General features: G+C 41.7%; 1 long non-coding RNA gene across 1 annotated transcript; it reads left to right on the top strand.

Moving 5' to 3' along the window:
* The first annotated feature begins 8,145 nt into the window (after positions 1-8,145).
* Positions 8,146-12,768, top strand: LOC114607920 (uncharacterized). The gene is made up of 2 exons (XR_003709252.2): positions 8,146-8,713; positions 12,244-12,768. It is a non-coding gene; the product is annotated as an uncharacterized LOC114607920 (long non-coding RNA).
* The last annotated feature ends 443 nt before the right edge of the window (positions 12,769-13,211 follow it).

Raw genomic sequence — 13,211 nt, 5'->3', positions numbered from 1 at the left:
CAAAAACCAAAAAACCCTCTCTCACTGATTTATTTAAAGAAGGGCCTCCCAACCTTCCTGCTCTTACAGAAAGCCAAGGTAAGGGTGTCACTGAAGTTTTTTTAAGGAAACATCAGCATCCAGGGAGGCTGCACAGTGCAGACCACTGGAGAGTCGATTTGCAGAATAAAAGAAAGGGCACCCACAAAGACCCTTTGGCCACCTTGAAAGTAAGGTTAGCAGAACAGAAACCCTGAACCTTGTTCATGAGAATTTCCCTGAAATGTTCTTTCCTCTTTCACCATTTTTGAATGCAATTTCTCATAAATTTATAGTGTGTGTGTGTGTGTGTGTGTGTGTGTGTGTGTGAGAGAGAGAGAGAGAGAGAGAGAGAGAGAGAGAGAGAGAGAGAGAGAGAAGGAGAAATATTCAGCACAGCATTTCTGGAAGACCTGGCTTGAAAGTTTCAAACACTCAGCAGCTCAGCTATGCTTTTCCACAACATTCATGACTTTGAAAGAAGAGTCTTGCCAGGATTGAAAGTTTAGAATTCAAAAGCTTATATCTTATTAAAGATGACAAACCACAGAGCCCAATTTTAGTGTCTAGTCACTAGTGGACATGCCCAAATAAGTGCCGATTGAAAAGTCGCTGGTTGTGTTGGGATAAAGAACAATAACAACTGGGGTCCCTAGAAGCCAATGCAAGAGCAATTAGGAAATATAAAAATGGCATGGTATTATGCTCAATAAATATGTATAAACCATAAACTACAGAAATAAAAAATGAATAATACAAATCAGAAGATTACACACCAGGAGAGAAAAAAATCATTTTGACTGCTCAGTCTTCTTCAATTTAGTCTGTTTCCTCAGTAGTCCTTGGAGAGTGTGATAACCTTAAACTCTGGAAGAGGCATTCCAGTTCTTGTGCTTTTCTGGCAAATAAAGCTTGTCTCCTCCATGCAGCTGCTTTTACCTTGACAAATTATTTAACTGTAAGTACAACTTATTATTATATATCCAACACAGTATCTGTCTGTCTGTCTGTCTGTCTGTCTGTTGCACTTTCCCAATATGAACCATCCAATATTTCACTCAACTTCTGCACATAAACTTCTCTCAGAAAAAAAAGACGGAATAAACACAACTTTCTGAAAACCTAATTTATAACAGCTATGATAATGCCTTCGAAGGTGATTAATTACCAGCAGATGTTACAGGTATGAAATTAACTCAAACTTGACATTGAATCCATTAGGACTTACAGAATTTAAAGGGAACATTCAATGAACTTCACGCTTATTGAATGTGGGTCTTGCCCTTTGAAATGAGACATCAAGAGACCACAGGGCTGTTTACAACACAAAGTACAAAATACATAATACTGTATAACAGAAGTTGTTGGTTTTTGCTTTTTAAAGACAACACCACCACCATACTTTAAAAGGCCATAGACTGGTTAACATTTGAAGATACAGTGGTACCTTGGATTAAGAACTTAATTCATTCTGGAGGACCGTTCTTAACCTGAAACTGTTTTTAACCTGAGGTGCCACTTTAGCTAATGGGGCCTCCAGCTGCCGCCGCCGCACAATTTCTGTTCTCATCCTGAGGGAAAGTTCTTAACCCGAGGTACTATTTCTGGGTTAGCGGAATCTGTAACCTGAAGTGTCTGTTACCTGAAGCGTCTGTAACCTGAGGTACTACTGTATGTTACAAAGGTACCAAGCGAGCCTCCTTTGGGAAAGCATTCCACAAACAGGGAGCCACCACATACGAATCTGCTCTATGACAACAAAATCATACAATTCTGCTGGAGTATGTTGATGTTCTAAAAAAATATGTAGTTAATGGGGCCTCCATGGAATTAGTGTGACGCTTACCCTTACGCTTGCTAATATTCATTCTTCAAGTTCTGCTGCTCTGCTCCATTTGTAAAACTACTGAGGCCAAATATCGTACCATCCTTAGGATGAATAAGAATGGTAGGGAACTTATGGTTTAGGAAACCTATACTGAATAGTTTTTCTAACTGTCAATCTATTAATGTAATATGTGGTATTTTGTATCCTTGCTTATTAATCTCTGTGGGACAAACTAGTAGAGCTTCAAGAACTCATATAGTGGGTATATGAGTAAGATCCGCAGTAATACCACGACAAAAGCAGCTGCATGGAAAAAAACACCCCTTTATTTGCCAGAAAATCACAGGAAGAAGCAGGACTTGAATGTTACCACTCTCTCCAAGGACAATGGGAAAAAACAGACTGAATTCAAAATGACTGAGCGGTCCAAACAGATTTTTTTCTAACAGGGTGCCGTCTTCTGATTTGTATCATTTGGGGTTTTCTTTCTGCATATTCATTGATGTAGTTTATAAATATTGAGTATAATGCTGTGCCATTTTTTATTTTCTGGGTCATAATTGTTTTTGCACTGGCTGTGTTGGGCTTACTGTGGAAACCAGGTTATGCGATAGGCAATATTGGGAAAAAACAAAAACTTGGGAGTTAGTGGCAATTAATACATATTCCGTTGTTTTTCTTGGGCTTTTGTTTCTTTTAAACCTGAGCCTGCTATGATTCTGCGACTTTTAATCTGTGAACTAGAAGGACCTCACCTAGTCTGGCCAGAAATAAATTGGTGAGCCACAAGTGGGAGCTGCAATAAAATGTTGCAGAATGAAGTGCTGCTGCTCCAGGATTCCACTTCATTCCATGTCCCCACCCTGACTGGTTTTATTTCTCCCTCACCTCCACGACCATTAAGCAAGCTTAGTCCTCACTGAGCTATTTTGGGGGGTTCACATCCCTCATCCCCCCTTTAAAAAATCCTGTCCACCTTGAGGTTTCCCCAGGCTTCCGATACCTCCTTCATGTCCAGTTTTGGCTTCATACAGGGCTGGTACCAGATTTCAGGGGCCCCTCAGCACAGTGCCATTGATGCCCCCCATCTCTAAGACACACACACACACACACACACACACACACACACACACTGCAGACCTCAGCCTCACCTCAGCAGGGAGTGGTGACACAGCCAGTTTGGGTCAATGAAGGTTCACTCTGAGCCCCTGGGACACTAGGCCCGTATCTGACCTGGCCGGCTGCTGGCACCAGGCCTGGCTACATACACAATGGCACTCACAGACTGAACCTCATAAACAGAAGGAATGATGCCAGGATTCAGCTTGTGAAAGCCACCTGGGAATGTAACCTGCAATCCATCCGCTGCGACACATTTTAATCTTATGAACGTTTCAGTGACTCAAATGCTTTCTGATCTTCCAAGGACCAGCTGACCCAATAAAAGATACGGCGGCACCAATTCCACTTCGAAAAGGAGATTGGTTTGAGGACAGCCGAGAGAAATTTCATCCTAATATATATATTTTTCCCTCGAGAAAATTGTCGGCAAGTGAGAAATAAGGTATATAGTGAAAGGGCCAGTATGCGCCACCCCGCGCTCCCAACTGCCAGAAGAGCTCTGCAAGTCTGTTATTATGACGATACAAAAGAAAGAGAGTGAATAGGTGATGCAGAGACATTATGGCAAAGCTTGTCCTGAGATGTCCTAGCCATTCTTTGGAGACTTGATGAGAAAGAGCCTGACATTCACATACTCCATTGGGTGACAGGAAATAGCTGGAGCTGAAATGCATTCTATTGAATAGCATGAGGCTCAATGGCAGCGAAGTGTATAGCAGCAGATATTGTTATTTTGACCTAAGGAGTCGTACTATCCCGCCTTGAGTATAAAATAGAGAGGATGGGTCTGAACTGCAAACTCCTTTTCTTCGCTGAAATTAGAGGCAAGGAAGAATTCTTGACAGTGTATTAGCATACTCTGAACATAGATTTTAATGCTACTTCCCTGTAAACTCCAATTAAGATCTAGGCTGGGGGTGGGGAAACCTCCACATCAATCCTGTCTCTCCTAGCACAAAAATGTTCTTGTTAATACTGAACGTTGGTAATGAGTGTCAACAGGAGTAGAACCCAAATGGGACCACTGAGAAGAGGAGCCACTATGCTTGGATGATACCTGAGCATTCCAGAACGAGAGAGAGAGAAAAAGAGAGAGAGAGAGAGAGAGAGAGAGATGGGACAAACATTCAGGGGGGCAGCCTTCTCCCCAGCAGCCCAACGAGAGTTGAGCATGCTCGCCACAGAACACTGACAGTTAGTTGGAAAAGAAGACCAGGAGTTAGCTAGCGTGGTGGTAGTGGTTAAGAGAGGTGGACTCGTAATCTGGTGAACCAGGTTCGCTTCCCCGCTCCTCCACATGCAGCTGCTGGGTGACCTTAGGCTAGTCACACTTCTCTGAAGTCTCTCAGCCTCACTCACCTCACAGTGTGTTTGTTGTGCGGGAGGAAGGGAAAGGAGATTGTTAGCCGCTTTGAGACTCCTTAGGGTAGTTATAAAGCGGGATATCAAATCCAAATTCTTCTTCTTCTTCTTCTTATTCGTGGGGAAATAGGATATTTTGCTTGGGGAGAAGGACTGGCTGGAATCCTAAACAGGAGGAGGAAGGGATGTCAGAGAATTCCAATGAAATGGGAGTGGAAATTGTCAATGTTTGCTTATTCATCCCATGTCTGGGATGAAAATCAATCCAGGGAATACGATCTGTATTCGCTGCGGCTGCTGCTTTCAGTCTGCAAATGATATGTAACTGATTACGTCTCTCTCCCCCCCCCCCACCCTTGCATTTGCATTTAATTTCCTTCGCATTCAAATGAATGGGGCGGAATAACATAATAGCAATGCATTCCATAATTAATTACATAAACTTTGTAAACTATGCCATTTTGCCACAGATGAACAGTGTCTTTCTTTTTTTGGTGGTAGATGAGCGTCAGCGAAATGGAAGCAGTGGTACATGCAATGAGCACAGAGTGGAAAGGAAAACTATGGCTCCTTACATCCCTTAGGATGGAGTATAGGATATGCTGCAATATTTTATTGCGGTTTTCATTTGTGCCATTCTAACAGTCCAATCCCAAAGATGGATTCATATGCCAAAGTGACTGACCAGGTCCAATACTTTGCATACAGAAGATTCTAAAGTCAACCCTTGGCATCTCCAGCTAAAAGACAGTGATGGAAGAGACTTCTACTTGATAATAATTTATTACTGAAAAGATGCCCATCCGGCTGGGTTGCCCCAGCAAAATATAAAAACAGAACAAAACACCAGACATTGAAAACTTCCCAATACAAGGCTGCCTTCAGATGTCTTCTAAAAGTCAGATAGTTTATTTCCTTGACATGTGATGGGAGGGTGTTCCACAGGACAGGCGCCACTACTGAGAAGGCCCTCTGCCTGGTTCCTTGTAACTTCACTTCTTGCAGTGAGGGAACCGCCAGAAGGCCCTTGGAGCTGGACTTCAGTGTCCGGGCTGAATGACAGGGGTGGAGACATTCCTTCAGGTATACAGGGCCAAGGCCATTGTATACCATGCTGCTTGTTTTTAGGTCATGCCATAATGAAATTTGGACACTGTGCATGCTAAGCAGCTCCAGAGCAGCTCAGACATAGCACTTAGACATGCTTTACCAACATATTACATGGTTACGTTCTACCTCCAGGGCAGGAGTCAGTGTGCATTTGTAAAGCCATTCCTGGGAATCAGAAGCAGAGAGAGTGCTGTTGCACTGAGCTCCTTCTTGCAGGCTGTCTGTAAGCGTCTGGTTGGCCACTGAGAGAACAAGCTCCTCAACTAGATAGGCTCTGGCCTGATCCTGCAGGACTCTTGCTACATTATTAGCTTAGATTAGAGTTATCCAATGTGGTGTCCTTCAGATATCTGTGCTCCCACCTTTCTAGCTGGCTGGGGCTGATGGGAATTGCCATCCACAGCATCTAGAGGGTACCACATTAGTACTTGACCCTGATTGAAAAAAGTAAATTTCTTTCATCATATCAATTAGCCTTGGTTCAAATCCAAGAAGCTACTATATAATGTTTGGGGCAGGATGCTAACCTCTTTCATTTTAGATGTGATCAAAACAGCTTAACTTTCAAATTTATTGTTTGGGTAAGTTATCCCACTCCCACCCCATGCTTATACTTCTATATTTAATTTTATTCAGAAGTAAACGGTAGTTATAAAACATTATCGTCTCACTTGGGAACTAAGAAAACCAACAAAGCACAGGGCAAAGGCATTTAAATCACGACCCAGACACTCCATCACCGTCCAACTTTACATCCATTTAAAAGGGCATTATGTGCCATTTTCACCCTATAAACAAAGAAAGGATAAAATATAAGAATTTATTGTTGCTAATAAAGAAAAGAGACAGTGGGATGGGGGGGGGAAGGAGTCGAAATAATTTAACAACTTTTTGCAGTTCAGCAGATATCACAAACATGGAACACCCCAAACAGTCCATTATACATTTTAATTCACAGTATAATATCTCTTCACTTTGTATGGAAAGTCAAAACGATGTCATTAATTACGCTGTGATTTTTAGGATTTGCCTAAAATGCAAATCTTGAGTTTGCTAGAATGCTTTCTGTTTATGTAATGTAGAAACAAGGGTAGCATGTGTTGCTGTTGTTTTAAAGAAACTCCTAAACTTTACTTTAAGAAACACAGCATAAGTTTCTTGAAGAAACATAAGAGAGCCAGTATGGTGTAGTGGTTAAGAGCGGTAGTCTCGTAATCTGGGGAACCGGGTTTGAGTCTCCGCTCCTCCACATGCAGCTGCTGGGTGACCTTGGGCCAGACACACTTCTTTGAAGTCTCTCAGCCCCACTCACCTCACAGAGTGTTTGTTGTGGGGGAGGAAGGGAAAGGAGAATGTTAGCCGCTTTGAGACTCCTTAAAGGGAGTGAAAGGCGGGATATCAAGTCCAAACTCTTCTTCCAAACTCTTCTTCTTGAATTTCAATTGAATTTGAAAGTTTCAAATGGCTTTTAGTTCATGATTTTTTCCTACCATTTCTCGCTGTGCGCAACAATAAAAACAACAATCACATAGGTGAGGATGGAGGAGGAATTCAATTCAGTTATCATTTAAAGGCAAACCTACCTAATCTGTACTTCCCCAAACAATATGAGAACCAAAACACAGTTGTCCTGCGAAATATCATACTTCTCCGAATTTTGCAATGCAGTTCTCCAGCCTATGTGTACAAAAATAAAAATACTGGGGGCAAAGTTTCCATTAAAAGAACATTATTAGTGAAAACGATATACAACAATGTATTTTTTTTCTGGAGAAATAGCTTTGCAAATATGTGTATGTTAGGCAAAATTGCATACGAACATGTATTTATTAGATGATATTTGCAGTAAAATGCATGAATCTTCATGGATACTATTTTTATAGTCACAATTTGATATGGAAATGTAGATTTGAAAATGAGGAACAGAAAGTTCACCAATCTAGATGCAAAGGTTAAGATAGCCTTCCCCAACATGGTGCCCTCCAGATGTTTAGGACTACAAAGCTCATCACGTATTGGCTGAGGTTGATGGAAGTTGTAGTCCAGAACATCTGGTTGCTGAAAGTTAGGTTACAAAAAATGCATCAAAAAACAAAATAAAATTATGAACAGCCAGTACCTATTGTATACCCAGAGTGGCATATAACCATCAATCCTCTTGCCAGGGAAGTATGGGAATTGTAACTGTGTGAGGGGGAAAGGCATCTCCTAAGAACTTTTCGACACCCTTGACAAACTACAGCTCCCAGAATTCCTTAGGGGAAGCCATGATTGTTTAAAGTGGCATGGCACTACTTTAAATGGATGGTGCCGATGTGAACAAAGTGCCAATTCAATTTAAAACAAATAGCACAGCAACACCTCAGAAATAAAAGGGTTTGTGGTATGGAGGAGCCACATGTGCCATCTTTTGTCCCCAAGAAACTGACCCCGAAGAGAAGTTTCTCGCTGCTTGGTGAAAGGGGCGCAAAACTCTATGCAGAGAGTTTCTGGTTTAGTTCCCTTCTGATGAAACCTGTCATTGATAAAAGAGAGTTCAAGCTTCACTAAACCAATTAAAATGTTTTTTGGCCTCAGGAGGTAAATAAAAACACATGATAGAACTAAAGCAGAGTGGAGAGTGGTAATCAGTACAGTAGTTCGGTATTGAACAATATTGAACACTGTAACAATAACACATAATAAATCACTTTGAAAGCTGCATTCGATATATTTTTTCCAAGGACGAACGAAGTATACTCGCGAGGATTGAAAGGAGGCCCTCTGTTGGCTTCATGATTTGTATTAGGAAGAAATGGCAATTTCTTTTTAAAAGGAAAACTTTCCCCTCTTGCACTGTACAACGTTCCTGCTATAGCAAGGGGAAGTGGGTGGATTGAGTTAAAAGCTTGTGCTTGACATAGTACCTTTGAGCAACTGCACACATTACATGCCTAGGAGAACACCAAAACACTGTGATTGTGATAAACACATGAATTTATGAGCAGATACTTAAGGGATATGTGACCAAACCTCTTGGCTGCAATTGTAGCTCCTTTACTCTTGCCTTTGAGGCATAAGCAATCAAACGAGGAAGCTTCTAATTCAAGGATGATCCCCCTTGTGCTGGAGAAGGTGTTTGGAATATATATATTTTCAAGCGCGGTGGGGATGCAGAATAGTAAATGTGGCTTGGTCTTAGTATTTGACACAATTTCATCAATAATGGGTCGACTCCTGTTGCTTGACCCTTCCCTTTCACTGTTATCACTGGAAAGTGACCTTATCCAACAGGTAAGCCTAAAAATATTGTCTTATTTTTGCTGGTGGCTCAGATGGTCATTACTCAATAAAGGAAATGATGTACAGTGCTATCTAAAGAGGCATGGTTCAATAATGTTTGGGATATAGCCCCGTCTGAACATCTTACACAACACAGATTAGTGGGGAGAGGTGAAGCACAGAAAGAACAGCTTGAGGAAATGTGGTTTTTATTTTTATTTTCCTTTATTAACAAGGACTCAGAATTCTCAGGCCCACGCAATACCCAGGTCCCACTTTGCAGGGGCTATGCTGATGCGTAATAGTCACACAAAACTAGTAATGATTCTGCTAAGATAATGTAATAAATTTGCTGTGCTCTGGTCTGACTGTGCTAAGTATTCTATAACTTGTAAGGTAAAGGTAAAGGTACCCCTGCCCGTACAGGCCAGTCTTGCCAGACTCTAGGGTTGTGCGCTCATCTCACTCTATAGGCCGGGAGCCAGCGCTGTCCGCAGACACTTCCGGGTCACGTGGCCAGCATGACAAGCTGCATCTGGCGAGCCAGCGCAGCACACGGAAACGCCGTTTACCTTCCTGCTAGTAAGTGGTCCCTATTTATCTACTTGCACCCAGGGGTGCTTTCGAACTGCTAGGTTGGCAGGCGCTGGGACCAAACGACGGGAGCGCACCCTGCCGCGGGGATTCGAACCACCGACCTGACGATCGGCAAGTCCTAGGCGCTGAGGTTTTACCCACAGCGCCACCCGCGTCCCTTTCTGTATCTGTATCTATAACCTGTATCTGTAACTAAATTCAACTGTGTGTGGTTTCTTGAAGTTCTTTCATTTTGTTCTCTTGAAATCAATACAAAATTATTAAAGGGTAGGGAATGGCTTACCCTTTTCAGGCAGAGAGCTGCATCGCTCTGTTGTAACACCTTTGAGGGCCACATGCTGGGGTGGGCCTGGGCAAAAAGTAGGTGTGGCCATACACAGTCTTAGGCATGTGTGTAGACGCCATCAGTGTATCCTGATTTGCTTGCTCAAAGCTTACATGGTGGTTAGACTATGTTCGGTCTTCGTTGCACATTTGTTTGTGTGCTGGTTCTATGACAATGAACATTCATCCTGGTTTGCTTGCAGATTGTGTACATGTCTTCCCATGAATCACTCATTCATCCCACACTTTTCAGTAAATTGCCCCACCGCCTTCCTAACTTCAAAATATGAGTGTGTTTAAGTGAATTTGTTGCGCTAGGGCAACAGAATACTTTCATCCAGCATTTCCCAATCTGATGGTCCCAATCCACAAGTGCGCTGTGAAGCCTGTGCAGGTAGGTTGCATACTTTATAAATGAACTCAAAATATCCTATGATTAGATAAAGCCAAACTGAATAATTTTGTAAGTACTATAAATATTTCAACAATTCCACATTAGATAAACTTTTGCTGGGGTGCATCAAGTAATGGTTATAAAATAAGCAAACGCAGTTGAAATGTGCTAAATCGATGGCTGTATTTACAGTACCTAAGGCCGAAATTCATGTGGGAATGAATTGATGGGTCACCATGCCAAATAAATTTGAACTTTTGGGTTGCCATACCCAAAAGGTTGGGAACCACGGCTTTAGTCCACTTTAATTGCAAAAACCTAAATCTCCAGTGTGCACTTATTCCTTCCTGCAAAATAGTGACCGTCTGGAGACATCCTGTGATGATTTGAAGAACAGAAAGGGCAATTTCCCCACCCAGCTCAACACTGTGATGTGCTGCCTGGTGCTGCCTTTGATTTGTTTGTGGGGTCAAAAGAAAATGTGCCAGGCCGCAACTTGTGGCTTGCCACACTATGCGCCAATTAACCATTTCATCCTTACTGGGAAACTATAGTTATGATCTTTGGAACAAGTCATGATCTTATGTCAACTTTAAACCATAAGCAGCAGTGAAAAAGAATTAGGAGAATTGCCTGAGAATTCCCAGTTCCACACATTCAGATCACAAATACCTTAGTGCCAGAGAGCAGAAACCACAGGGAAATTATGGGGCGAGGAGGATGTAGCATGAGAACAAATCTTCATGGATTTAATATCACGCCAAGCTCTTTATAGTAAAACTTGTTCAGGTTACTCTCTCAGAGATTTGGGAGGATGCAGGTCAGCTAAACTGTTATATAGCTTGCTCTTGAGCTGGACTTTGGATTGTGTGGAAAACTCCGATGGGAAATATGCTTGATTTGGTTTTAACTCCCAGAGGACAACAGTCTTCATCATGAGAAGAATCACAAGGCTCTATTAGCCTTTGCTGCTCAGCGCAAAAGCCCCAACACAACGTTTTCTCACCTTCCTAGAGGACTGTCAGCGGTCAAATGCAGGGAGTCCAATCTGGCGAGGTGTTGCGTGATGCTGTTTGCCACAGCACCTTCATTTGGGGAGATGTTTCTGAGTAGCACGTTCTGTTTCTGCTTTGCCAGTCTGGCAACTCCATTGGAAATAAATAATTACACTGACATTAGAGGGAAAAATAACTTGAAAATGACCCACTATTTGTTGCTGGGAGAAGCTTTTCACACTATAGTACACGAGGAACTGGAATTCACTGATTATAGGCCAAGAAAGGCTTGGTTGATGTAACAGACCCTCAACCAAGGGGTTTCGTGTCTCCCTGAGAAAGAGTATGGAGTTTTAACTCTACCATTAGGCAGATTGGGGTGACTACCTCAGACAGCTATTTTTGGGTGTCACGAAAGGGCAGCAAATGGTTAAGGTATTATTGCTGCATTTTCACTGCCACACAACTTTAGATGATATGATGTTGCATCCAATGCTAGTCCTACTCTGAGGAGACACATTGAAATTAATGAACCAAAGTTAGTCACATCCATCAGCTTCTAAAGGCCTACTTTGAGTAGAACTAGCATTGGATGCATTCCAATAAAATAAAAGTATTCTTTTATATGCCACTTAAAGCTAAAATAGGAGTCAAAGTGGTTTACAAGTATGAAACATATACAAACATCACTAAGCACCGCCACGGTAGGGAGGAGCCATTTGCTGCTCTGTTTTAGTGATAGGAAGTCTTGGGCCATCCCTGGAGATGTCTGGACTTCTTCTGCCAACCAAGTTTGTGGGCATAACCAAGCTGCACAATTAAACCTTGTCTAAGGTAATTCCCCCTTCCCAGAGGATCCCTGGCAATCTGGTCATGAGAATGGGGTGCTGACTGGGAATCTTTAGTGGAGATTAGACACTGTAAATTCGCATAATTCTTTGGTGAAAGCCATGACAGTCAAGCTAGCGTAAAAGTCAATCTATGTTATTGCAGGGATAAGGGATTGGTTGCTGGAATGCTGCTCCAATCATCCTCCACCATTGATCAGACTGATGGGAGTTGGAGTCCCACAGTATATGGAGGATCACAGGTTTTCTATGCCTGTGTTATAGGATAGATAGGTCTAGAGAATGTTTTTGTTTTTGTGTGCGTTAACTAAAGATTCTACTGCTTAATTTGACCTCTAAATATAATTTAATTTAATGTAAAACAAATCATCTCTGTTTTGTCAGTGATCTCCAAACTCCAGCTGGCCAAAAGTTCACTTTTGAGAACTTTTCATCTCATCACCAGTATCAACAGCCCGAAACCAAAATAAAACCTACCTGTAGGACTTAAGACGAAGAAGAAGAAGAAGAAGAAGAAGAAGAAGAAGAAGAAGAAGAAGAAGAAGAAGAAGAAGAAGAAGACAGGTTACAAAAGAATGAAATGTTGAAGTACCTACTCAAGGATAAATTTGCTGTTTTTTCCTGTTTTTGTTTTCAAAGCACATTGTGGTAGAAGTTTTGGATGGCAGAAATGTAAAACATCCAATACTTAATATTATCTGCTTTATGCGTGATGTGAATGGCTGTGCGACGCAGCTTTACTATTCCCAATTAATTGTGGAAAAATACTGCTTCCATTAGTAGCACAGTAAAAGGTAGCCCAGCACTAATGATAATAAATTGCAGCATTTTTAACAGAAATGGAACAGTTCTTTAAATTGCTTTTTGCCTTGCAGTATGAGTGTGGTTGAAAAATAATTTAACCCTCCATTCCTTTTTTGTGTGTCTTTATTTTACATGATGCCATTATACCTAGCCCATACAATGTCAGGTTAATAATAATGATATTGTAATATTAATGCAAGGAGGGGGGGGGAACTATACGTTTTGATGAATAATGGCCCTGTGTTTTTGGATCCCCTTGCCAAGTCATATTAAAATGACAAATAATTGCAATTGCTTTGCAGAGGAATGAAACAGGCTCTGTAGTCAAAAAGCGCATTAGGGACCAGGGGTGTCCATTTGTTATCCTTTGTCAGGAAAACATGGTCCTTAATGAAAGGGAATGAAGGGACACTGATTGAGGACAGTGACACTAAGCCTCTTTCTCGGCAAGAGCCCTGACGTGGGTATTAAGAAGCAGATTGAAAGGTTAAGGCACAACTTTGGAAACTCGAGAATCTGAAATAATACACCTCTTGTCACTTGCCAAA

Source organism: Podarcis muralis, chromosome 12, assembly GCF_964188315.1.
Source record: "Podarcis muralis chromosome 12, rPodMur119.hap1.1, whole genome shotgun sequence".
NCBI lineage: Eukaryota > Metazoa > Chordata > Lepidosauria > Squamata > Lacertidae > Podarcis > Podarcis muralis.
The sequence above is the reverse complement of the archived record's forward strand: the minus strand, read 5'-3'. Positions and strand labels throughout refer to the sequence as shown.